Source organism: Macaca fascicularis, chromosome 6 (assembly GCF_037993035.2).
Source record: "Macaca fascicularis isolate 582-1 chromosome 6, T2T-MFA8v1.1".
Taxonomy (NCBI): Eukaryota; Metazoa; Chordata; class Mammalia; order Primates; family Cercopithecidae; genus Macaca; species Macaca fascicularis.
Window position 1 is genome coordinate 118,357,844 of NC_088380.1, and position 25,707 is coordinate 118,383,550.

At 36.4% G+C, this 25,707-nt stretch overlaps 1 protein-coding gene and 1 long non-coding RNA gene across 2 annotated transcripts in view; both read right to left on the reverse strand.

The window, feature by feature from the left end:
- LOC123574013 (uncharacterized) overlaps positions 1 to 23,106 on the reverse strand; it is a 108,331-nt gene extending 85,225 nt beyond the window's left edge. Inside the window, exon 1 of the long non-coding RNA XR_006698822.2 lies at positions 23,062 to 23,106. This is a non-coding gene — a long non-coding RNA (uncharacterized lncRNA). The remainder of the gene's footprint in view (positions 1 to 23,061) is intronic.
- NREP (neuronal regeneration related protein) overlaps positions 1 to 25,707 on the reverse strand; it is a 236,410-nt gene that overhangs the window by 195,413 nt on the left and 15,290 nt on the right. The window lies entirely within an intron of this gene.

The window sequence follows — 25,707 nt, forward strand, 5'->3', positions numbered from 1 at the left end:
ATCACACGGGAGGGAGGAGACAATGGAAAGCAGATAAATGAACTTTTGCAGCCAATTCATGAGCTCAGAGAACAGATGTTTACTGAATGTAAGCAGCTAGGACCTTATACAATATCCCAGAGATCAATTTACCCCAGCATGGCTTGGACTTATCAGAGAGGGCCAATGGACCTGAATGGCCAGGCACAAAGAAACAAGGAAATCTAAGCCTTGAACAACAGAGACCAAGGACTGAAGACTAGAGGGGAGGATGTACCCCTGCAGGGAGACATGCTGCAGAACAAAGAACAAATGAAGTCTTACTCCCTTCCATACCATGACACTTACTACACAGGTACTTTGAAATTTAGCTATGACTCCAGGGAGAAGGCAGATATAAAGGCAGCTTGATCAAGTTTCCACTTCTCCAATAAGAATAAAATAAAAATTAAGTTTGAATATAGAGAAAAATAAGGGTATAACTGGTTTGGGATAAAATTATCCCTGCAACAATCATATTAAAATATGGAGTAAAATTGTAATGTCCACTCCTCTTGCAGAAACATAAAATGCACATCTTAGAATAAAGGAGTACTATCCCCTTTCTATCATTTTAATGGTATGCCCCAGGCTTTAGTACCACACTTGGATAGGAGGCTGTACTAGTTTGCTAGGGCTGCCATGACAAAAGACTACGAACTGAGTGGCTTTAAACAACAGAAATTTATTCTCCCATAGTTTTAGAGGCCAGAAGTCCAAAATTGAGATGTTACCAGGGCCGTGCTCTCTCTGAAGGCTCTAGGAGGGAATGCTTCCTTGCCTCATCATAGCTTCTTATGGTTGCTGGGATCCTCGGTGCCCCATGGCTTGTAGGTGAGTCATTCTCATCTCTGCCTTTGTCTTCCCATGGTGTTCTCCCCTGTGTCTTTGTTTCTGTGTGGTTTTTTTCCTCTTAAGGACATTGATCATATCAGATTAAGGGCATCATATGGTTTGGCTCTGTGTTGCCACCCACATCTCATCTGGAATGGTAATTCCCATAATCTTGTGTTGAGGGAGAGACCTGGTGGGAGGTGGCTGGATTATGGGGGCAGTTTCCCTCATGCTGTTCTCATGACAGTGAGTTCTCACAAGATCTGATGGTTTTATAAGTGTGTGACAGTTCTCCTTCGTACACTCTCTCTCCTGCTGCTATGTAGGACGTGCCTTGCTTCCCCTTCACCTTCCACCATAATTGTCAGTTTCCTGAGACCTATCCAGCCATGTGGAATTATGAGTCAATTAAACCTCTTTTGTTTATAAATTACCCAGTCTCAGGCAGGATCTTAATAGCAGTGTAAGAATGGACGAATACAGGGCCATCCTATCCCAGTATGACCTCACCTTAAATATTTACATCTGCAACAACCCTATTTCCAGATAAATTCACATTCTGAGATTCTGAGGACATGTATTTTAGTGGAACAATATTCAACCCTGTACAGAGGCTGTCACCACTCTGCCCACACAGTTGTCCCAAATGCATGACTACAATCCCCTTGATTTCCTACAGAGAGAACAGAAACCAAGTGGAAACTTGACGATTTCTTTTTACTAAAGGTGCACAGAAAAGTAACTGTAACACAGCAAAGAAAATGAGTTAAAACTCTACTAATAATGTCTACTTTCTGAGTGGGCATCTAGGCTATCTAGGTGTTTCTCTGACTAACACGAGGTGCTATGTTCATGGGCAGGAACCGAATTATTCTCACTCATGGAAGTGCTTTTGACTCTGTTCCCTTGGACAGGGGGCTCTCCTAAGGCCCCCAGAGAAGTATTTCTCCTTCACTATGGTCCAGTATCTACCTCCCTGACTCCATTTCCTGCCCTGGGATTAATTTCTTTACAATTGACAATAGGAATGGCCACTCCCTTCAGGAGAACAGCACCTTTCGCCTTAAGAGAAGAGGGATCTTACCTAATAAATAATTCACAACATAATCAGAGAAGAGCTTAAGAGTTAAACTTCAGTACATTCTGAGGTTTTCAGTTTTAAATGATGCCAAAAGCAAAAACTGGAGTTTACTGAGAAAGTGTAGCAGATAAGTGTAAACCCCTAGAGTCCAGGGGTCATATCTGTCTTTCTCACTGGAGTAACTTCCAAGATTAGCAGAATCCTGCACGTAGTGTTCAAGCATGATTCACTAAATGGACAAATCAAACTTGAATTGTTCAAGCCTTTTGAATCTTTTTTAATGGTCTCTTTCCAAGTATGGGGTAAAGATTATTCCTGTTATATTTTTCAAATACTAATTTTCTATATACAGCTCTCAACACTTACCTCCTCTCTTCCCTGAAACTTGCTGCTATCTAACTGCATGCAGAGAAAAGGAGAATTAACATCCTCCCTTCTGACAGAGCAACAAACTTTGAAGAGACACAATCCTGGTTAAAGTATAAAACACATACTTTATGTTTTATGTACATAAAACTAGAACCTTCAGGTAGAAAGGACCCATCTGTTATCCACAAAGGAAGAATCTGCCTCAAGTCCCCAATTCCTTTAAAGGGTACTTTTCCAGGCTTCTCTACTTCTCATCCTTGTACCAGATCCTTCCCTCTTCCTGTCCCACCAGGTAACTCATGATTTGAGAGGGCAGCAGCCTCTCACCCACATAATCCCCCAGGGCACTGGACCCAACAGTCCATGACTCCAATTTACCTGGTCACCTGATTCAAACTTAGGTTGGCCAAAGCTGACCTCCAACTTATGCCTGCTCTTGACTTCTTAGTCCTCCCCAAATTCTCCTTGTGCTGATGTTTGCACCCATTTCTGGCTGCTCTGTCTTGCTCTTGTAATCTAACCTCAGTGTCTGCCTCTCTGCCTTGACTCCCTTCTGGCTGAGCTTTCCCTCAGGGTTTCCTCTGGCCCTGTGTCCATCCAGTCCTTCTAGTATTACCAGTGACTCTGGCTTTGATCTATGAGTTCTTGTAGTAACACATTCTTCCTGGCCATGCTCACCCAGGGCACTGGAATTCTGTCCCCTGCTGTACTCCTCTCTGGGAGCTCCATTCCCTCACTCATAGTTTGTTTCTGTTATACAAAGGCTGATTCTTACTTTCCTTTCCCAGTTATCCTATATCTCTAATAAAGTCATCAGATGGATCACCAAATTACTGAACATGATTTAGATAAATATTTTATAAGCCAAAACTATCCAGATTTATAGTATGGGAAGTTATTGTCAATAATTGCATCCTATTTTTATTTTATTTCATGGTAAGAGTATGCTACTCAATTTAAAATCAATCTTTGCATCCAGGCAAGTGGAACTTACTAAAATTTCAAGATTCATTTTCTCCTTGAGAAAAAGCAGTATGGTGTAATGGCTAATGGTATCAGAGTATGGACTCTGTAGGCAGATGACATGGTCTAGTTTGCATTTCAAATCCGTCAGTTACTATATGTGTGACCTCTAGAACAAGTTACCAAACCTATGCCACATACTGGGGATGATATTATTTCCAACCTCAAAGGCCTATTGTAAAGTTTAAATGCCTTCACACGTGTACAGTGCTTGGAACAGAACTTAGGGCATAAAAAGCTGGTGAATACTAGCTACCACTACTATTGTTCTTGATCAACAGCTTAGTATACTGCAGTCATCAGCTCAGAGATCACCCCTGAACTCTAACAACACTCTCAAAACCTTTTGACAAGTATTTAAGATAGATAATGACATCTTTATAACAAACAAAGTAGTTTTCTTACTGGATGAAAAGAATATAACCCTGCCATTATGGCTTGCAATAGCTGGAAAAGCAACCTGGATCAGTCCATCGATTACTGGAGAGACTCTGATCTTACTCAGTATCTTACTCATAACCTATCTAGGATAGACTCACAGATAGATTTTGTTGTTGTTAATCATGCCTAGAAACTACCCTCCCCCTTGCTCTTGGTCTTCCTTCCTTTTCTACCCTCTCCCTATGACTACTTTTATTCCTGGCAAAGAGTCCATGGATCCTCACATCTTTCAACATGGAACACCTCCTAGCAAATGAACCAAACTCCTTTACAAAGACTCATTACTTCTCACAGCAAACATCTGATGCACAAAGCACGCTCAAGGGACAGAGATTCTGATCCTGTCTCCTCTGGAATGATGGAGTAGGAAAAATACAAGGAGCTATCATTTCTGGCAGAGCCAGGACATCATAACCAAAGCATCAATTTCCCTTTTAAAGATATTTTAGAGCAATCAGCATTTTTCCCAGATGTTACAGTCTGGGAAATCCTCATTATTTGTGGATTCCATATTTGTGAATTTGCCTACTCACTAAAATTTATTTGTAACTCTGAAATCAATATTTGCAGCACGTCTGTGATCATTAGTGGTCATTAGCACAGTGTGGCAAAAAAATTCAAATTGCCTCATGTGCAAGTTTGCAGCTGAGGTCAAATAAGGCAATATTCTACCTCTTTGTTTCAGCTCTCTTACTGTAAACAAGTGTCCTTTTCATGATCTATTTAGCACCATGTTATTTGAATTTTTGTGCTTTTTGTTGGTGATTTTGCAAGTGTAATACAGAAATTCTATCTAGTGTTCCTGAGCACAAGAGGGCTGCAATGTGCCTTATGGAGAAAATGGATAAGCTTCATTCACGCTGTTGGCTATAAGTCCAAAGTTAATGAATCAGTGATACATATTATATAAGGTGTCTTTAAAAAGAAACATAAAGACAAGGTTATGTTTTGATCAGTTGACAAGAATACTGTTATCAGAGGCTTATAGGAATCTGACTATTTCCTCTGGGAGCAATCATTCAATGTTCAATTAACTTGGTGTTCATAGAAACTTCACTGATTTACAGTGAATAAGAAGAATCAACTGTACATCCAAATCTGAATTACTGCATTCAAAGAAAAATTACCATTGCTAGCCACTCTACAAGAATAGCACAGTATGTTGTCAAAATAAAACTACTCCTTCAAGGTAAATTTACTCCTTATATAAAGGGAAACACTCTGATAGCCTTTTGTGATAAATAAAGATGCCTAATATAGCCTTACCTGAAAGACTATGAAATACCAAAAACAAAATATAGTTTAAGGATAGGGATAAAAGATAAAATAAAACAAAAACAATTCTTGAAATACTGTTCCCTCTCTTTTCTACCTACTGATTATCAAAGTGCAGTTCAGAAGACAACCAGGAAGTTTCCACCTTCTCTCTGCTACCCCAAACTACAGCAGGCATGAAGTCGTATTGGCAAGGAAATCAAAGTGTCTGTCTGTCTCCCATGTTCCAGGTCCATAGAAAGAGAATTCAGTAGACACGTATCTTCCCTCCCTTACGACTGGCAGAAACTTTGGAGAGAAGAGCTAAAGCAGGCATGGCTTTCTCTACCACACACCACTCATCACCCACCTACTCTGTCCTAGTGGAGGGGAGTCACAATTATAGGGATGGGCCCCGACTCTGAAGACAGAGAAAAGAGGCAGGTGACCTCGTGCAAAGATTAGGAGTACCCCAGTCCACCCTCACTTCTGAAACCTAATCCAAGTTTGGAGTTGCCCAAGACCACTCTCACTTCTGGTACTCACTGCAAGTTTGGGGGTCCCTGAGACCACACTCATGCCTCATAATTCACTAGAAGGACTCAGAGGACACAACAAAACCATTATACTTTTGGTTACAGTACAGCAAAAGGATACAGATTAAAAATCAGCCAAAGGGAGAGGCACATAGGGAAAGGTCGAGATTTCTGGGTATGTATATGTCATACAATGTCTTCAATAAGTCTTCAATAAAATCCACAAAGTACATTTATATTTTATAAAATGCATTCCCTTTTTGGGGTATGGAGCAAACCCTGATTCTTGCTTTAAGGTTGTTGCTGGAGAGACCACAGAATAACTATGGGATCCCAGAAATCTCTGTGTTACCAAGAAATAAATGGACATCAAACTTTTCTTTCACAAACCAATTGCAAATAGGCATTCAACTGCAAAGGAAGAAATTGATGAAGATCATGTGGGAAGTTATTAATCAGTCATATTTTCTGGCTATTTAATTATCTTGTTATAATCTAGAGTATAACACCTGAGTGAAAGCCCAACATCACACCTTTTTGTATTAGTTTGCTCAAGTTGCCATTACAAAGTACTAAGTGGCTTACACAACAGAAATTTATTTCTTATAGTTCTGGAGGCTACAATTCCAAGATCAAGATGTCAGCAGGATTGATTTCTTCTGATGCCTCTCCCATTGGCTGGTAGATGGTTGTCTTCTCCACATCTTCACATGGTCTTTCCTTTGTACCTGTTTGTGTCCTCCTCTCCACACACTGTGTAAACAGCCTGTCTCCAAATAGAGTCACATTCTGAAGTATTAGGGGGTTAGGATTTTAACATATAAATTTTGGGGACAACATAGTTCTGCTCATAACTCTTTTACAATTGATGAATGCAAGCCTATTATTAATATTAGCATTTGAGACAGGACAGCTAGGAATGGGATTAATACTAAAAACTTCAGTGATTCTGGAGCAGAGTATGCCATATCTGTTTTAAAACCAATTTAGAGGTTGACCTAACAGAATCCCACCAAAGTAATGTAAATCTACATTCTGTTATCCTCTAAATAGATTCTAGCTTATTTACAACTATGTCTTCCTTCCTAGACATGTCTACCTGTTATAGCAACATAATAATACACTAACTACTTTGTAGCCTGCATTTTTAATACCATGTGTGAACTTTGAATTAGATTTTTGGTAAATTCAGTACAACATTTTGTAGGATAGCAAAACTAATTTTTGTTTTGTTTTGCTTTTGTGGTAAGAGTACTTGTCTCAAAGATCAATTCCATGAGACATCATTTTATTACCATAAAAATACTTACATTAACTTAGCTTCACAAAAGATATTTTCTTATGGTAACCATCTTAGCAAACATTTTTTCTGAGGATTTAATTGTTATTTGTTAATAAAATTTCAATCCTGATGCTTACCATAAAATATTTATATCTTTTAATATTTTTATTGAGAATGACACCAAACAGTAAAATAAAAATGATTCATATTCTGAATTTTCTCACTTAAGAAAATCTCATGAGAGTTGCCTTTCTATCAGAAAAGTGAAAGTCATGGTCACATGTGATACAGTCATTGCTTTGGTTCCCTGGTTCAGCTTAAAAACAGTCCCTAAAATAGGCGCTTTTGCCCTTCCTGGTGTCTTGCCTGCATCATACTAACTACATCTGCAACACTGCAGGTGTCTTTTATTCATTGCAAAGCAGTTTGTGCTATCAAATAGCAGCAAGTGCAACTCAAGACCGAAAATCAGGGACAGAGTACAAAATAATTGCAAAGAAATCTGAAATGATATAGAAGTTGATATTCTTGTTTAAAGACTTCTAAAGCACTAGTTAAAAAAAAAAAAAAAACAGCATCAGATAATGGTACTAAAAAAGCCTTGAAAATAGACTTTCATACTCCAGATTTAGTCAAAATATTTTACTATCATAACCCATAGAATTAAGAGGCTGTACATAAAAGAGATTAAGAACACGGACTCAAGAGTCAGAATGCCTGAGGTCAAATCCTGTGTTCATCTCATAGTCACAGTCAATGCTAGGCAAGTTACTGGAACTGTCCATTTCTCAGTTTCCTTGACCATAAAATGTGACTAAGTCTAGTAATTATATGGTAAGGCTGTTTTGAAATTGAATCAGTTAAAGCACTAAGAACAGTACCTGGCACTAGGCAGCACTCAATAAATGGGGTTAAAAGTGTTATCCTCTCCCCTTTCTTCCCTTTGATCTCCTGTATGTATGCAGCTCCCATCTCATCACTGCTGTCTCCTGTAGTCCTCTTTTCTTTTTTCCATTTTCAGCTTTCTAGGCAGCTCTGACAACTGGCTCCTCTTTTGCATCTCTACTCTGTCCTCTGGCAAGTTCAATATTATATGAATAAAGCTGCCTGCTATTAGTCACTTCCATATTAATAATAGCTAACATTTTTGAGCATTCATCAGGTGCCGGTTAGGCTACCTTTTGTGAAACACATTGAACTCCCTATACATCTTCTTGCCTGAACTCTCATGGGAACATACTGCCTTGATTTTCCTTGCCTTCTCTGTCTTGCTCTTAAATGCTGGGCTTCCTTGGCATTCTCTCCCCAGCCCTGTCTCATTCTACACACGTTCCTCTGGGTGATGAAGAGCCCATGTCATCAATTACAAACCAAATGATTACTCTTAAACCTATATCTCTAGCTTGAACTTCTACCCTGAGCTCCAGAACTTTATATTATACACAGGCACTGAAATCTCAACTTCGATGTTCCACTGCACCGCGAAGCCAGTGCAGACAGATCTGAATTCATTTTCATGCCGAAGCTATGCCCCTTTTTGCATGTCTGTCTGAGGAAATACCCCTACCTCAACGGGTTAAATGCTGGATTTGCAGTAGTAAACAGCAAAAGCATAGGCTTTGCCTTCATGGAGCTTAGAATCTAACTGGAGGATATAGTAGAGGAAACAAGTAAATAAGTCATACTTAATTTTCAGTTTGGTGAATTGTTTCTTTGGATTTTTCCCATTAGCTCTTTATAAAACTGACAAACTCCTGGTCATATTTTGCTGCATATACTCTGTTCAGCAACTTACGTTTTTTTGCATTCAAGAAAATTGTGATTTTTATGTGATCAAATCTAATGAGCTTTTCTTTTATTAGTTTTTCTATCACTTCAAAGTTTAGAAATGTTTCTTCTATTGGGAGAGCTGATGAATATTCAAATTTGTCCCCTAGTTTTTAAATTTGTTTATGTTTCATTCTATCCTACCTAGACTTTGCTTTGATGAGATATCAATGAAGTCTTATTTATGAAGATTTCCAAAAGTCTTCTTAGTATATTGGATGAGGGATTCCTAGATGACATTCTCTTTTATTGCCGTAACATTTGAGACCACCAATTTTTGTTTTGAAATTTAAATCTTCCTTGGTTTATCGGTAAAATTGTTAGGTTTCTTCCTACTTTTTGAACTTTGATACCTCTCTACTGTACCTATTTTCTCATTCCTTTGTTCTTCTTCCATTTTTTTCTTTTTTGAGATAAGGTCTTGCTCTGTCACTCAAGTTAGAGTGCAGTGGTGTAATCTTGGCTTACTGAAGCCTCAACTTCCTGAGCTCAGGCAATCCCTCCACCTCAGACTCCCGGGTAGCTGGGACCACAGGCATGTACTATCATGCGTGAATAATTTTTGTATTTTTTGTAGAGATGAGGTCTTGACATGTTGCCCAGGGTGGTCTTGAACTCCTGAGCTCAAGCAATCCGCAGCTTTGGCCTCCCAAAGTGCTGGAATTACAGGCATGGGCCATCACAACTAGCCTTCTTCTCTGTCCAGTTGTATTTGTTTCCCACAGCTAAATTCTTGAATATCTGTTCTTAACTTGATTGCTTCTCTTGACTCAATTCTGGCCCACAGTATCAAAGATTACTTTGATTAGGATGACTTCCAGATTGATATTTCCAGCAATGATGTCTCTGAGTTATAAACCTACTTCTTTGAGCCCCTACTCAGACTCAGCAAGAACACAACTTAACCTAACCTACAGTCCCCTGCAGACTTCAGTGAGCTCATCCCCCTCCTCATTTCTCCATTGATAATAAAGTTTGTTCCATCTGTGTTTTAGTCATATGTACTTAAAACCTCAGAATCATCTTCACCTCTCCTTTATCCCTTATATTTGATTAGTTAACAATGTCTACATATGCTTCTCTTAAAGGCTATTATTATTTGCACCTGTCCCTACATCTCTACTTCTAACCGATTAACATTCTAAGGTAACAACTCTTTCTTGAAGGTTTGGACAACACCCTAACTGCTCTTCACGCCCTCTCTTCATTCTTCAAAGTTTATTACACATTTGTTATCATCCTAACTCTTATCATGCTATTTCCAAAATTTAAAAAAATTAGGGTATAAATGATAAAGTCTAATGCTTTTATCCTAGTTTTCAAGGTTCCATATGAGTTGATCCTATTTGCCATAGTTTCTTATTAAGAACTTTTAAAGTAATGGGAGAAAGGAAGAGCAGAAAGGATAAAAAGGAAAAAGAAGAAAAATGAAAAAGAAGAAACAGAAGAAGAAAGGAAAGAAAATAAGGGTTTGTTTTGTTGAAAGTGACATACTGTACTCTCAAAATAAATTAACCACAAAAATGAAATTGTTGACACAGAGAACTAGGAATGTAAGAACTGAATCTGGCTTCAGGATAGTTGGATCCAGGGTCTTACATGATATCATTAGGACACTATGTCTCTCTCTATTTCACAGCCCTGTTTTCCTCAGTATCTGCTTCATTCTCAATCAGAGCCTTTGCAAAATGATGGAAAAGATGATCACCAATTTAGCAAGCTCATTTTGACAGCATCAGCAATTTTCTTACATTAACTGTAGATTGGCTCACCTTGGATCTTGTGCCCAACGCTAACCAATCACTGTAACCAAGGACAAGTTGTATACACAGTAAGCAGACCCAGGACACACTGCCATTCCCGGAGCTACGGAGTCATGTGAGCCCTACCTGAGACAAATGAACTAAGGGTGGAAAAGAGGAGACTCTCTAAAGAGATTTTGATGACACACACACACACACACACACACACACACACACACGTAAGAAAATAAATTTGAACGAGCTAGTGAGCAGGATAATCTAATAAGGTGGAGTTGCCAATTCTGCTAATCATCCATTGGTGAGATTTTGTCAAGTCAATTCAATTTTATTTTTGCTTTAGTTTCTTTCTCGAAAAAAAAAAAAATGGGCATAGAATTTATGCCACCAGCTGCTCCCAAAAAACAAGATCCTCAAATGAACCTTAACAAAGTACTGCCAACATCACAAATGGCAAATGTTTGGAGTTAAGTGTGGGCCCTACACTGAAGCTCTTCACAATGTTAATCTATACAAGTATGAAGATTTTCATTTTAAAGCCTTTCATGTTAAATCTTGTTTCAGATGAATAACAAAACCAGAAAATACAAAGTTTTTCATTTTATATATGATGCATTTGTTTCTCAGGCCACAGTAAAAGATAATCCCCTGAAAACTCTTTCTCATTTGTCACGTGGGATTGGTCATTTCCTCCTTTCCTACTCTCATTCTTTCTAGTAGAGTCACATGTAAAGAAAGCCTAGGGATGTCCCTCAGTACAGCCTCTATCGGGGCCTCTTTTTAAGAGTCCGACACCTGTGTAGAGGGCACTGAATTTCCTCTTTACTCTTCTTCCCCAACAAAAAATAAATTCCTTTTGGGCCTAGGCCCACCCCTACCTAAGCCTTCTAATTTGGGCAGAATTAGGCCAATCAGGAACACTGCTAGGAGATGATCATGTCTATGTTATTGTTACAAGAGCAGCCACGTCTTCCTCCAAAATTGTCTCTGCTTCTTCCAGTTTTGTAGTCAACCAACTGGGAAACCAAAACCAACCAACCAACCAAGAAAATACAATTCTTATATATAATAAAAATAAGAATATACTAGTCTCCTCACTACTATTCCAATATTTTTCTACAGCATAATTTAGTTATTGAGTTTTAACTCTCCTAGGACAATGGCTATTTGTAAGATTCCGAATCACAGTTTATACTTTTCACATTCTTAACAAAAATAGCTTTGACATTTTAAAGGTATAAATTCAAAGAAATAATGTGTAACTATAGAAGTCCCTATTTTTGTATCCACTCCTCCACAATATCTCATAGGTGTCTACACACAGTAGCCACTTAAAAATGCTTTCTTAAGTAAAACATTGTCTTTGGAGATCCTACATACTAAACTTGCTAGAGAAAAAGCTTTTTGATTCAGATTTTATTAATTCAGATTCCATGCTCTTTCAGTTAAGAACTGAACTAAATTATCTGTCTTAGTACTGTTAATAAGAAACGTTACATAATAAATAACGGGTAATATTCAATTGCATTATATAAGGAGGGAGGGTTATTTATTGACTTTGAAAAAGGGTTTATGTTTTTACATTTACATATAAATTATATTATGCAATTATAATAGATACCATTTTTTGAGAGCTTATTGGAAGTGCAAGGAATTATGCTAATGATAACTGTCTTAAATTTTATTAAATTATCACAACAAACCTATGAGGTAATGTAATCTGTTCTTTACAGATACAAAAACATAATTACAGAGAGAAATCATCCACGTGGTGTCTATAGAGGTTCAAATACCTATAAACATTAGCCTATTAATTAATATTACACTCTTCCTCCTTCTAAGAGGTGAGTGCTCTTCAGAATGGCACATGAATGCAGCGATTTTAAATTATTGTTATACATAAAGTAGGACATCTTCACAAGCAATATTTGAAAGCATATTTTAGTTATCTCGTACATTAGAAAGTAATTAAACATATTACTCCTCAGTCTTACAAATGTCTTCCTCTGAGTTACTGAGACTCCTAGACTTCTCTGCCCCATTTACTACCAGTTAGCAAGTTTACACGCTATATTCCATACCTGTCAACCTCACTCACATTACCCATAATTTCTAATCCAATCATTGCTGCCACCTCAGTTTCCAAGAACCACATTAAATTCTTTGAATATCAATATTATATTTGTTAGAAAATCCATTTGTTAGTCCCAATTTTTGAATAATAAAAAGAAATTGCTGTTGAAAGAGGTAGGAAACTAATCTTCCTGATAAATCTAGACATATTTAATTTCCCACAAAAGCCTCATTCTAGTAATTTCATCTTTCCTGTAATGCTATTTCCCTGGTGGAGAGATCAGGTCAACGTGTTCCACATTTTTGGACAGCTTTGTATTTTGGATCAGAAATGTATGGCAGCGAACAGCTGTGGAGAAAATAGACTGCAGTGTGCTGGATAAATGCTAGCCAAGTCTCACTGAAATGAATTCCCACTATTTTAGAAAAACAACCATGCAAACTATATGGCTCATGTCTTCATTGTAACTCAACTCTGGCCTATGTCATACATATGAGAGAAACACTTTGGCAGTATTTGGTTCTATATCAACTATCTATAGGCTAGAATCTATCCTGAATATTTCAATTCTATTGAGTTCAAAAATCATTTGTCTTATGTACCCAGTAGAGACAAAAACAAGGGCCCCTCCCTGACAACTGTGCCTAACGGCCATGCAAAAGTGAGTTGGTTGTCCAAGACATGCCCTTATGGAAAAAATTTCTAAACACCAGAACAAATCCAACACTTCTCTCTCCTGCCCTATCAGTCCATCACCTTTCTCAAGCATAGAACAACTCACTGTAAGTAGATGAAATGTTCCCAGCTGTGTCTGACTCATACTATGACTATGAGTCTTTCCAGTGTGGGAAAAATATGAACTTAATCAATTCCCCATGTATAAGGCATTTCTAATTTTTTCTCATTCTCTCTAGAGAACAAGAAAGTCACCTAACTTCAAGACCTGGCGACCAAACCTCATCCAGCTAAGATAAATAACAAAGAACAATATTGCTGATTAATCTCTTCCTAGGATGTACAAAGAGAAACACAAGGAAAAACAATGAAACCATGGAACCTGAGCAAAAAAGCTAAAGTCATAGTAAAGTAAAGACAAAAGAAAAAACAAAATGAAATTCTGGAAACCCTTTCTTTCTTTCTTTCCTCAACCAGCAATTTCCCATAGCAATCTATTCCAATCACAAATAACAATCCTGCTGGCCAGCCAAGGCAATTAAAGCATATTTATTGTCCAGCACAAATGCTCTCATGTTAAATATGCTATCAAATGGGCTGAAAACATGGAACATGTGGGCCACACCATTGAAAGAGACAAAGAGTCGAGGTGATTGTAGCTTGCATCAACAATGGCTCAAAAACTGCAGTCCAGTGCACAGGCAAAGACATTCAAAATTAAAAGCCCTAGGGACTTTTTTTTTTTAAGTAAACAACAAAATTTCATTTGGGAAATTCCTTTCCTTATACATAATGAAATCCCATCAAATGATTTTATTTATTTTATTTGTTGTTCAATGATGTTTATGCTTTTTAAATTATATTACTTTAAGTTCTGGGATACATGTGTAGAACATGCAGGTTTGTCACATAGGTATACTCGAGCCACGGTGGTTTGCAGAACCCATCAACCCATCATCTAGGTTGCCCTGGTGTGTGATGTTCCCCTCCCTGTGTCATGTGTTCTCATTGTTCAACTCACACTTATGAGTGAAAAACATGTAGTATTTGGTTTTCTGTTTCTGCGTTACTTTGCTGAGAATGGTGGGTTCCAGCTTCATCCATGTCCCTGCAAAGGACATGAACTCATTCTTTTTTATGGCAGCATAGTATTCCATGGTGTATATGTGCCACATTTTCTTAATCCAATCTATCATTGATGGGCATGTGGGTTGGTTCCCAGTCTTTGCTATTGTAACTAGTGCTGAAATAAACATACATGTGTATGTGTCTTTATGGTAGAATGATTTATAATCGTTTGGGTATATACCCAGTAATGGGATTGCTGGGTCAAATGGTTATTTCTGGTTCTAGATCCTTGAGGAATTGCCACACTGTCTTCCACAATGGTTGAACTAATTTACACTCCCACCAACAGTATAAAAGAGTTCCTATTTGTCCACAGCCTCTCCAGCATCTGTTGTTTCCTCTCTTTTTAATAATCACCATTCTAACTGGTGTGAGATGGTGTCTCACTGTGGTTTTGATTTGCATTTCTCTAATTACCAGTGACAGATATATAGACCAATGGAACAGAACAGAGACCTGAGAAATAACACCACACATCTACAACCATCTGATCTTCAACAAATCTGACAAAAACAAGCAACAGGGAAATGATCCTCTATTTAATAAATGGTCCTGGGAAAACTAGCTAGCCATATACAGAAAACTGAAACTGGACCCCTTCCTTAAACCTTATAAAAAAATTAACTCAAGATGGATTAAAGACTTAAATGTGAAAATCAAAACCATAAAAACCCTGGGAGAAAACCTAGGCAATACCATTCAGGACATAGGCATGGGCAAAGCCTTCATAACTAAAACACCAAAAGCAATGGCAACAAAAGCCAAAATTGGCAAATGAGATTTAATCAAACTAAAGAGCTTCTGCACACAAAAGATACTATTATCAGAGTGAACAGGGAACCTACAGAATGGGAGAAAAGTTTTGTAAGCTACTCATCTGACAAAGGTCTAATATCCAGAATCTACAGGGACTTAAACAAATTTACAAGAAAAAAAACAGACAACCTCATCAAAAAGTGGGCGAAGGATATGAACAGACACTTTTCAAAAGAAGACATTTATGTGGTCAAAAAACATATGGAAAAAAAAAGCTCATCATCACCCTGGGGACTTTTAAATCAAAACATTTGAGACATACAAAAAAGTCTAGGAAATAGTATGAATACTGCTTTACTCACCATTTGTGTATCTTCCACCAGCTTAAGAAATAAAACCTTCAAACTGCAATTGACATCTCCTATTTGCCCTTCCCTGAGAGCACTATCCTTATTCTCTGCCATAGGTTAGCACTACCCTGAATTTGGTGTTTGTCTTTCCCACAGATGTCTTTATATTTTTACTACATATGAATATCTCTCAAGACAATATATAAGGCCAGATGCGGTGGCTCACGCCTGTAATCCCAGCACTTTGGGAGGCCAAGGTGGGCGAATCATGAGGTCAGGAGATCAAGACCATCCTGGCGAACATGGTGAAACCCCATCTCTAATGAAAATACAAAAAAATTAGCTGGGCGTGGTGGCGGGCGCCTGTAGTCCCAGCTTCTAGGGAGGCTGAGGCAGAAGAATGGTGTTAACCCGGGAGGTGGCGGAGCTTGCAGTGAGCGGAGATCGTGCCACTGCACTCCAGCCTGGGGAACAGAGCCAGACTCCATCTCAAAAACAAACAAACAAACAAACAAAAACAATTGTTTCATATATTCTAAAACTTTAAATAAATTGTATCATACTGTATGCATCCTTCTTGCTTTTTTACTTAACAATGTGTTTGTCACATTTATTTATAGTGATACAGAGGGCTTCTTTTTACTCATTTATTCTGCTATAACATTGCATTGCGCATATACATGACAACTCACTTATTCATTCTTCTAGTGGACACCTAGGTTGTTTCTTGTTTTTTCTATTACCAGCAATGTTATTATGAACATTTTTATATAATTCTATCTGTGTAGATGATTTAGTATTTTTTTAGAGCAGGGGTAAAAGAACAATGCCTGTAGCCTAAATATGGCCTACCATCTGTTTTTGTAAATAAAGTTTTATTAGAACATAGCGGTGGTCATATTGCTGATGGCTACTTTCATACTACAATGGCAGAGCTGAGCAGTTATGACAGAGAATGTACAGCCCACAAAAAACTGAAAATATTTATTATTTGATCTTTCACGGAAAAAGTTTGTCAACTTCTACTTTAGAGTATAAACTTAGCAGTGACATAGATGGGTTGAAGGCTCCATGAGTATTCAATTTTACCAAATGCTTTTAAATGTACTCTAAAGTAACGTACCAACTTACATTCCCCTCAATAATATAAAAATATATTCATTCTCCTTGTTCCTCATGCTCACCAGCACTTAAAATCTCAAAAGTTTTAAAATTGCGTCCATTAATTTGTGATTTCATTTTAAATATCCTAGAGTTGTTATAATAGTTTATATCCATGTGTTTGTGAGGTATGCCATATGTTTTGGGGTAATACTAGAAATAATAGAGCAATGATATAACTGTACCACGATGAAGCTAAGGCACAAAAGTGGATACCTCCCCATTTGATTTCACTTAGAGCTACTCTTTTCCAAACCTTATATTCTATTCTCTTTCCTGACACCCATGTCCCCGGCAACTATCACTCAGGATCTTTCTGTCTGTATTATGTGGACCAAGTTCTTCTACAGTGCTTAATGTGCTGACTGCAATATACAGACGTCTACTCCTTCCCTTTCCAGACAAATCATACAACTAAGTGTTTTCCCAGAAGCCTTTGTCAAAGTGGAGAAAAGAAATGAGAGAAAAGAAGGCCTGTCTTTTTCAATATGGGACACCTGGTCTCCACATTGCATCACCTAAGAGCAGTCTCTACCATCTGCACCTAAGGTCAGCCAGTTAGGCAAGAGAATATAGTCAAAGAAATAAGGATTCATCCGTGCCTTTGGATGCGCCCAGGGTGATGTTCCCTGTCAAGGTACGTCTGGGATTATCTGGTTTTCATCATGTTCTTTGATGGAAAGAAATCTGCTTTTTATTTCTTCTTTATCTTCTGTTGGAATAGCAAGTGTTGATTGACAGTCAAGGTTATTATTATTTATTTATTTGGCTATGGTAAGAGCAGTTCTCTTCTTTGTGGGTATTTCTATAACGTGGACAAGTAAATGAGGCAAGGACGTAGCTGGAGATAGTAATAGGACAAGAAGTGAAGAAAGAATCTCCTGTTTGGCAGTTATTAGAACATACCTAGAGCATTGAAATCTCAGTTTATGCCTCTGTTTTACAGTAACGTTGACCTAAGGAAATTTAAGGCACGGGGAACAGGATGAAAAAGAAGAGGGGGAAACTGGTTGGATTGTATCAATGTCAATTTCTTGATTGTGTTATTGTCCTATAGTTATGCAAGATGTTACCAACGGGGAAAGTATGTGAATATATGAAATCTCTCTGCATTATAGCTTACAAAACAGATATGTAAAAAATTAGAGAGTAGGAATGGGAATGAGAAAGGGAGAACTCTTCACTTTTTACTTGATACCTTGCTTTTACAGTTTTTACCACATGCATGCATTATTTGCATCATGAGAACATGAGTCCCTGCCTCATGTCCTCTAAGTCTTACCACTTGCACCTGTCAAGTTATGATAGTCTAATCTATAGTTCACTGCAGCTGGAATTAGGCTTTTTGTGATTAGATATCTTACTAACTAGCCCTCTTCTTCAACCTTCTCTCATGCTGTTATTGTCTTCCTTCAGAATTATTTTCTTTCTTTTTTCCTTCAACCAATGCATCACCTTGCAGGGTGAACGATTTAGGAAGGCATAGGCTCAAAGCCCTGTCAAGCACAAACTTCCCAGATGGGCAGTGCACAAGCTGGTGCTGTGTGGCCACTGCAGCAGACATGGCAGTGGGCCTGGGATACCTTGGGGCTGATTCAACATATTTCCTTTCGAACACTCTCTGCATGGGTTTACAGCCCTCTGAGGCTGTAACTTTTTTTCCCAAAGACTTTTCTCCTGCATCACTGGCAACCTCCTCCTCTATTATCTTTCTTTTTTCTATGAGATTAGTCATCTACCAAAAATTTCTTTCCAACTTTATCCGAACATTCTTTCATTCTTCAGGCATGATGAGTTCATGTAATATTTACTGCAGGCCAACTCTGTAAGTTTAAGTAGTGAGAATACAAAAAATTTTAAAAAGACAGGGTCCCTGCCCTCAAAAACCTCAGACACTCATGTTCATTATGGAATGGAAAGAACAAGGATAGGAACCAAGTGTCCAGGAAGAGTAGAACAGAGAACAATGAACTCTGCTTGGGAAAGAGGAGGAAAATTTCTTAGAAAGTGATATTTAAGTTGCGTGTTGAAAGGTAACAGTGGAACGGGAGAAGAATCATCTCGGTTGAAGGACCAATGTATAAAAAGAAAGGCACAACAATATGGAAATATGTGATATATTTAGGGAAGTGTGTTGAAATAATTACCTCTGGGGATGACACATCCCAGTCTCATATCCTCAAAGTATCGCCATGTGTACCTCAGGACTATCAGCATGTTTAGCATGGATTGGGGCCAGAGAGGTATATCCCTGCTAAGGAATTGTAACTTTATGTTCTAGGGCTCTGCAAATCTAACTTGAAGTAAAGTGAATTGACATTTAGCTTTCAGCCAAGCACATGATTAAGTCTCTCATGATCCATCTATATCTGTGTCTACACCTATACCTATATCTATCTATCTATGTATGGCCAAGATGAAAAACTATAGGTTCTGCAGTGGCACATTTGATGTCATGTGATCATCTTCAGATATTAGAAATGTCAGGTGAAAGAGGGATTTTTATATTTTATGCCCATATCCAGAGGAAAAGCTGGAATCAATAAATTAAAATTACAAGGAAGCAGATTACTGCTTTGGGTTAGAAAAAAAAGAGAAATTTCTAGGCAATGGCTAATAATTATGTTAATAGGAAAAGGAAATGCTCCACTGCACACATGTTCTTGGTTTGGCAGAGGTTGTCAACGTTATCATTGGTTTTACTAGTGATATGTTTTGGTTTGATTTTTTTTTTTTTCTGAGCTCCAAAAATTGTCAAAGAGTGGTATTTCTTTTTTTAGAACTCCGAATAGATGCATTTTGATATCATTGAAATAACTTGCACTAACAAATGATAACTTCTCTCTACTTCAAAGTGCCCATTGTTAGACTGGAAAATAACATTTTTCTCCTAAGTTCAAAAAATATTGATGTCAAAGGCAGAAAGAAATAAAGGGATAAAGAAGGGTAGGGAACAGAGATACAAAGCAGGAAGTAATAAATATGTAAAATAGAGAGTGACAGGTTCCCTTCATGCTACAGTGAGGACAGTGACTTAAAAGCAAAAACGATTACCATCAAGAAATTAAGAATCTAACTTCATTGAGAAGTCAACATTAAAACAGTTTATTAAAAGTCTTTTTGTAAAGCAAAAATTTCCAAGCTGCTCTTTCAATGAAGATCAGCCTGAAAGGCATAAAACCCTTGTTGCACATGTCTCATTGCTGGCTGCCAAGGAAGAATGCTAGAAAGAGCAGGCTGGGAGTTCAATTAATATCTAAGAACAAACTAATTTTCCAATGAAAATGCATGAGGAAGAGGGCTAACTGAATTTTCTAGTGGGCCTGGCTTGTTTGTTTGCACTAGAAAGAAGAATGTGTCTCCATTCATTGATATTCTCTTCTACTATCAGACTTAAGCTATGCCTGTCTGACAGAGAAACAGAAAAGAGAAGAGTAAGTAAAAGGTTATGGTGAGAGCCAGCTCTCAGAGTTTCCTTCTCTCAGCCAGCATTTTTTGAGTACCATCTCAATGCCTGGGATTATCAGAGTATGTATATATTCAAAGAGAAATATTATTCTTATGTGCCACCTCATCCTACCAAAAAATGAGAAATTTTACAAAAATTCATACAATGCAGAAGTATAAAATTAATAGTTGAGTGAGTCAGTGAAAGAATCACATAAATGCAGGCCATCCAGGACCCTGTATCTATAGGTGTTAGATGTGAGCAACAAATTTGGCCATAAACTACACAGGGGGCCAATACAGAAAAACAAACAAACAAACAACCAACCAAAAAGCACACATTCAGTTCTAAGACTTGTGATAAGAAAAACAACTTTTCCTTATACAGAGACCTGTAAGCAATTTCTTTCTGAGTCTGTGTAAGGGGAACTTGGTGGAGATTTTCAAGTCAAGATGACATATTAAGTACCCATTGAAATACTCACTTCCACTCAAATAACTAGAAATACTAAATAAAATCTGTTAAATTACACTTGTCTTTATGTATATAGCTTGGAAGAAAAGAATAATGAGAAATATCCAGGTACCAGAAATGTCATGATTTTGAGCTAAAGTCTAGCAACCCACGGTATAAGAGGCAGAGCCTGGGAATAGACAGAGCAAAAAGATTTGGAATTTCAACACTAACATGAGGGATGAGAGTTGGAACTACAAATCTCATTCCTGTAGTGAAAAAAACAAAAATAAAAACAAAAAAACAAACAAAAAAAAACGTTGGGTTTCCTGTTTAAGAACAGGACCTGCAAAGCAAATTAGCCACCTAATCCAGTCAGGTGGATTACTAATCCTAATGCAGTCAGGTGGATTACTGGAGGCCAGGAGTTTGAGATCAGCCTGGCCAATGTGGCAAAACACCATCTCTACTAAAAATACAAAAATCAGCCAGGCATGGTGGTATATGCCTGTAATCCCAGCTACTTGGGAGGCTGAGGCATGAGAATCACTTGAACCTGGGAGATGGAGGTTGCAGTGAGCAGAGATTGCACCACTGCACTCCAGCCTGAATGACACAGTGAGACCATGTCTCTAAATCAATAAATAAAATGCCAATTAAGTACAATGACATACAGTATAGTGATATTTCAGAATATTAAAGTTACAGAAATTTTACAATTTTCCAGAAACGAAAGAAGAGACTGTTACTAATAAATAACAATTGGGAGGGAGGGAGGAAGGAAGGAGAGAAAGAGAAAGAAAGAGAGAGCAGAAGAGAGAGACAGAGAATACACAAATTAAATGTATCAGGAATTTAAAATGGTAATTAACATAAGTTATAATTGTCGTTTGATAAAATAAGACTCTTGGGCTATTTAATGGCAATATATTTTAAAATCTGATAAAATGGGAAGTTTTCTAGAAAATGTTAAATTTTGCATACCTACCTATAAAATGTTTTAAAAATCTCAATGGAGAGTCAATAAACATTAAACAAATTGAGCTAGTAGTTTTAAAAACCACCCCTCCCCAAAGAGTCACAACCATATAGTTTTATAAAACTTAAAAGCACAAATAATACCTATCTTATATGAACTAGAAGGCATAGATAATCCCTATCTTATAACAACTCTTCCAAATAATAAAAAGAAAATGTGTTATCTATGATGTTAATATAGTATTTACAGCAAACCAAGATAAAGAGTCCAAGAAAAGGATTTATAATCCATTTTCACTTATGAACATGAATGCAAAATTTTTAAATAAAATATGAGGTAAGCAAGTCCAACTTCATGTATGTGTGTGTATATATATATATGCATGTATATATATCTGTAATTTTATATATGTAAGGTATGTGTACAAAATACGACATAACCAGGTAAGTTTGGAAGTATAGTTCATCATTAGAAAACCTATCAATGTAAATACATTAGGGAAAAATAGACACTTAAAAAGTCACAAGAAAAGCATAAAGTACAAGAAATATACATTTGACTACGTCAAAATTTAAATGATCATCTCAATAGATTAACGACAAACTTGATAAAAATGCAACAATACCCATTCATGATTAAAAGAAAGAAAAAAGCCCAGCAAAGTAGCACCAAGAGAACATCCTGAAGAGGAGCTTTCAAAAGCTAACAGCAAACACCTTATGAAATAACAAACTTCAGAAGCATTCCCATGAAAGTAAGAATAAGAGATATTATTTTTCATTATATCATAAAATTTATGTATAAAAATAAGAAAACACTAACTCAAAAAAGAGTAATGTGATATATTCTATTTTATGTTTTATATCTATACTCTTAAATTGTTAAGAATTAAAACATTTGATGAATTATAAACTACAATTTTTCTAATTTACATAAATAAAGCTAATTGTCTTTATCCAGAAAAAAAATTGGATATAAATCCCATCCAATGCAAAAAGAAAAACAAATGAGACATAAAGATGAGAAAAGAAGAAACAAAATTGTCATAATTCATAGTTGATAAAATTTACCACATAGAGAAATCCAAGGAAGGCAAAATGCAGTATTTTAAAACCAGGAGGAAAATTCAGCAAAGTTGCTTTGCTCACGATTGATATTCACTCAAACATTTATATTTATTTTTATACTTAATAGCCAATTAAAAAATTTTCATTCAAAATAGTAACAAAACTCAAAAGTATAGAGTTTAATATAAAATACACAAAAGATTTTTAGCTAAAATATGCACAAAGCTATTGAAGACATAAAGAAGAATTAAATAATTAGAAAAACAGAACATGTTCATGGATAAGATTCAACATTTAAAAAAAAGTCTCTAAATAATTTATGATTTTATGCAATTCCAATCAAAAATTCCTATAAGAATTTTCAAAAAACCAGACAAGCTGATTATAAAATTTACTTTATAAAGCTGCCTGATTATCAAGAATATTTTTAAGGATAACATTAGAAGTCTATTCTACCACACAGCAAGACATTAAAAATAATTTAAACCATGCTACCTTCACAAGAATGTACAAATAAAGTAATGAGACACAATAGATAGCCTTACGGTATATCACAAATCCCTGGGGAAGAACACTGTTCAATGCAGTACATTTGGTTTTCAGAAAGAAAAAATATTATATTTCTACTTCATACAAGAAAAGAATTAGATTGGTTAGGAAACTAAATGTGGAAATCAAAACTGCAAACCTATTAAAAGCATGAGTTAGGGTGGGAAAGGTTTTCTTCAGCAAGTTGCCAAAAAAAGCAAAAGAAAGATAAATATATTTGACTATATAAAATGTACAATGGCTGAACATCAAAATATACTCTAACTTACTCTATGAGTTCACTTATGTAAATGTTTAAGCAAGCAAAATTAGTCTATGGTGTTTGAAATCAGAATAGTGGTTAACTTTGAGGAAGGGGTGAGTAGTGATTAGACAGGAGTATGAGGCAGCCTCTGGGGGTTGATGTTCTTTCTTCTGATCTGGGTGATTACACTTTCTGAAAATTCATCTGACCGTATACATATGTGTGCACCTTTCTATATGTACATTAGTTAACTTTAAAATTGAAGATAAACACAGATAGTCTAAACATGATTAAAAGGCAAACACAGCATTAGAGAGCATTTAGATTAGATATAAAGAAAACTTAGTATCCAGAATATATATTTTTGTAAAACTTCAGAAAATCAAATTAAAACAATATACCATTTTCAACCTATGGTCAAAATTGACATGAACTTTTAAGACTTCAAATATCAACAGTTACAAAATTATGAAAAATGGTATTTGCACATAAAGACATTGAAAAAAATTAACTGATTTGAACACTTTAAGAAGCAATTTAGCATCATTTCTATTAAAACTGAACATGTGTATTCCTTACAAACCAGCAATTCCACTGACGTATATACACCATAGAGCATTAATTTTCAAGCTGTATATTGTGGCTCATGAAGAAGTTCATAAATCAACTTCATGTATTATACGTATTATACATGTATTATATGTATTATAACCAGGATTTTTTCATGAAATAAAAATAATAAAATAGTTGAGGTGGGAACATACCAAAATATTGGTCCATGGACAGCTGCCAGTTTAAGACATGCTCATTACTAGCCCAAATGAAGAAACCAGAGTCAAGTTTTTCAAAAAACTAAATTTGTTAATTTAATTTTTTAAATTCTGAGATTGTCCTAACAACTTTTTAAGTACAAAAATAGCTCATTCAATTATAAATTATGGTGATTCTTAACACTGGCTGTGAGATTTTTAACATTTACACCTAGCAAATTTAAAAATCAGACAATCTGTGCGCATCTTCAATTGTTTTTCTGAAATCTCACTATATTCGACATCCCAAAGCCTGACTCACTACTTTATTCCATACCTCAGCTGTCCTAAGTAGGTCAAAGTCATATATTGATTCTTTAAAGTGGTATTAATCACTCACTCATTCTTTAACATATTTAATGGATTAATATGAAGGGGGTTGAGACACACTGATCAATTAGCTTGATTTAATTCCACACAGAGGACTTGCAAAAATATGTGCCATTGTTAACAAGGGCATGCCAATAGAAATAGATGGATTTTTGTCAATCCATCATCACTGTGAAAAACAATCCAGGGGATAGGTCAAAAACTTCATCTCTATTTGAATATAATAGTTCATGAGTACTGTATTAAGCAATCCGAGTAGGCAAGAATTTAGAAAATCAAAGGGCAGTAAAGGTCTAGAGCCCACTTGAATTAGCTCACTGGAGCAGTTGTGACAAATAGAAATGGAACAAGCCTGGTATTCTAACATGGGATTTACACTTAACTCTGACTCACTCTCATTGTATCTAAACTTAAGTTTACAGTCTAGAAATAGATGTCTATATATTGTCTAAAAGTTTAAATGCCTTGCAAGTTTTACATTAAAAATGTTAAGCAGTTAGGTATTTATAAAGCTGTAAAAGATGAAAAACTGATCCTTCAGTTACGTAAAGACTATAAAGTCATTTAAAAAAATCAATCTATGAACCAAAATAACTTCCAACATTATGAAATATTTTAAAAACATTTATTGAGTCATAAAATGTTGACATGGTGTGGCAAAAGTCCTGGCTTGGTCATATTTTAGATTTCTGCCCATTGACAAATTATTTTCCACTTGCAATGTCTATAATATTTATCTTAACCCTTCCTACTTTGCAAGTGAAGAAACTGAGGCCCAAAGAGGTGACAAGACTTTTCAAGGCCACATAAGTAGTTAGGCCATAACCAAGGTTCCCTGGCTCTCAGTCCACTGATCCATGAGCTGCAGCACTTTGCTTCTCATGGATTATTTGTAAGCCGGACAGAAACTGAACCCACTTAAGAAGAGTACACCTTACCCACTCAGCCACCAGTGCCCAGTGGATTTAAGTCTGAAGAGGAAAATAAGTGTTAACAAGCAGCACAAAATGCTGTATTCTTGTTCATAAAGAAGCAATAAGTGCCATGTTCCACTGATCTGTGGTCCACTTAGCAGAGCTTTCTTAATTTGACAGTAAAATAAAATAACATTTGATGTAAGACTGTTTTTCTCCCTGGCTTCCTTTAAATGGTAAAAACATGCTCTGAAAATATTCTAGTTTCATTTATGACTGTTTACTGTTCACTTAACTTCAAAAGGTTTTTATATGGTATTTTAGGATTATAAATTTTGCCATTTT